Source organism: Littorina saxatilis, linkage group LG7, assembly GCF_037325665.1.
Source record: "Littorina saxatilis isolate snail1 linkage group LG7, US_GU_Lsax_2.0, whole genome shotgun sequence".
Lineage (NCBI taxonomy): Eukaryota > Metazoa > Mollusca > Gastropoda > Littorinimorpha > Littorinidae > Littorina > Littorina saxatilis.
Genome location: NC_090251.1, coordinates 9,632,412 through 9,635,150, shown reverse-complemented (window position 1 = coordinate 9,635,150; position 2,739 = coordinate 9,632,412).

Below are 2,739 nucleotides of genomic sequence, written 5' to 3'. Positions count from 1 at the left end.
TCAAGGCTATCCAAGCAACGAATAGTTATCTCCCTTTTTGCTTTGGTAATTTACAGTGAGAGTTGTTGCGCCTGGTTGTGCTCTTTAGTGCTTGTATTGCGTTGCTTGTCAATGTGAGTGTCACCTGTGTTGCTGTCTTTGCTCCTCTGCAATTAATTTCTTTTCTTCTGTTTTTGTATTCTACTTTTTCTTGTATCGTCTGCACTTTCGACTTTTTAAATGTTTTTTAACCAGACTACACTTTTACAACCCCTTCCCTCCCCCCGTTCCACCCCCACGAATCAATACCATTCACCTGTTTGTTTTCTTTTTATTGTTCACCTCTACCTCTGGCCTACGTTTGTAACGTACACCCGTCTACCCTCACCCCCTCCCACCTTTTCACCAAACACTCCACCATATTACTTAAAGCATAATGCTTTATCCCGCTTAGAAAATTGCGAAACAGAAATTAAGGAAATCCTAAATCTGAACTCGATTGGATCTAAATCGCCGGGACCGTTCACATGGCAGACTTTTCACTGACTTGGCCTCAGCGACTTGGGAGCGACTTCTCACCAACTTTAGACTTCTAACCAACTAAAGTTGGTGAGAAGTTGGTTGAAAGTCTTCCATGAGAACAGCACAACACGAACAAAACAAGTTCGTCTGCAGAATACCAGAGTTGCAAGCCAGCATTAGCATTTTCCCCGGCAGCCAGGTGTCGGCGGGAGGATGAAAGAGTGGCGATGAGTTTAATGAGTACGCGTGATGAGGAAGACAGGTAAGGCACAGGTGGTCCGCCATACTTCTCGTTTCTGCCTTCCTGGAGCTCGTTTTAGCTGCTAGAACTGCAAAACAGCTCTCTTCCTATCTCTAAAACATTTACTGCTGTGGGGGTTAGCTTCTGCTGTTGCTGCTATTGTAGCTCCTGCTGAATTTACGTCATCCTCCTCTCTCTTCTATTTGTTGTCGTCATCATACTTTTATAGCTACAGCTACCATGGATGTTATTGCTGCGGGAACGTTAAACTATTATGAAAGAGCCGAAGACGCTGATAAAATGCGATGGAAAAAAGAGTTGACGCTTTTTTTGACGACAACAGCAACAACAACAAAAACAACTGCAGCAGCAACAACAGCAACAACAGCAGCAGCAACAACAGCAGCAACAACGACGACGACGACGACGACAACGACGACGACGACGACAACAACAACAACATTAACAACAACAACAACAACAACAGCAGTATCAGCAACATGGATTGCAACAACAGCAACAATATTGCCTCACAAGTGTTCGGCGGAATCACTCACCAGCCCCCTCCTCCTCTTCCTTCCTCTTCAAGAAATCCTCCACGCACCAAAAGCAAGCATGTAATCAAAGCTACATCTAATTATCAAAACACGGCCACCTTGCACTTCCTAGTATTTCGAAATATGAAATTGTTTTCTCTTTGTTTGTGTGGGAGAGTGAAAAATAAGAGGGGGGGGGGGGGGGGGTAGAGTGGGGCTTTTTTTTCTTTTTTTACATTCAGTCAAGTTTTGACTAAATGTTTTGAGGGGGAATCGAGACGAGGGTCGTGGTGTATGTGTGTGTGTGTGTGTGTGTGTGTGTGTGTGTGTGTGTGTGTGTGTGTGTGTGTGTGTGTGTGTGTCTGTGCGTGTGTGTTTGTAGAGCGATTCAGAGTAAACTACTGAACCAATCTTTATGAATTTTTACATGGGAGTTCCTGGGTATGATATCCCCAGACTTTTTTTTCATTTTTTCGATAAATGTCTTTTATGACGTCATATCCGGCTTTTTGTAAAAGTTGAGGTGGCACTGTCACACCTTCATTTTTCAATCAAATTGATTGAAATTTTGGCCAAGTAATCATTGACAAAGGCCGGACTTTGGTATTGCATCTCAGCATGAAGGCTTAAAAATTAATTAATGACTTTGGTCATTGAAAATCTGAAAATTGTAATTACAATTATTTTTTTATAAAATGATCCAAAATTACATTTAGTTTATTCTTCATCATGTTCTGATTCCAAAAACATATAAATATGTTATATTCGGATTAAAAACAAGCTCTGAAATTTAAAAATATAAAAATTATGATTAAAATTAAATTTCCGAAATCGTTTTAAAAACAATTTCATCTTATTCCTTGTCGGTTCCTGATTCCAAAAACATATAGATATGATATGTTTGGATTAAAACCACGCTCAGAAAGTTAAAACGAAGAGAGGTACAGTAAAGCGTGCTATGCAGCACAGCGAAACTGCTGCCGCGCTAAACAGACTCGTCACTTTTACTGCCTTTTGCACTAGCGGCGGACTACGGTCATTGTGAAAAAATGCAGTGCGTTCAGTTTCATTCTGTGAGTTCGACAGCTTGACTAAATGTTGTTATTTTGCCTTACGCGACTTGTTTTATTGTAGAGAGGGGGGTGGAGGGCAATGAGTCTGACTTTGTGTGTTTTTCTTTGAAAGTGTTTTGTAGTTTCGAAAGCCAGAGAAAAAGTGCCAATTTCCACCTGAATCGGTACCTGACTCAATTCCATTTTACTGTGTTCGCCTTGCCAAGACTACTTGGTTTTGGAAGGAAAAGAAAACGATTGCTAGGTCACTCTTCGTAAAGTATGTAAAACAAGGCCCCCACCTGACGTTCACGGTGCAAGTAATTTCTCAGTTTTGTTCTTTGGCAAATGGTTGATATTTGAACTCACGGTCTTTCAACAGCCGAGTGTTTTTGCGATGCATGCCTCC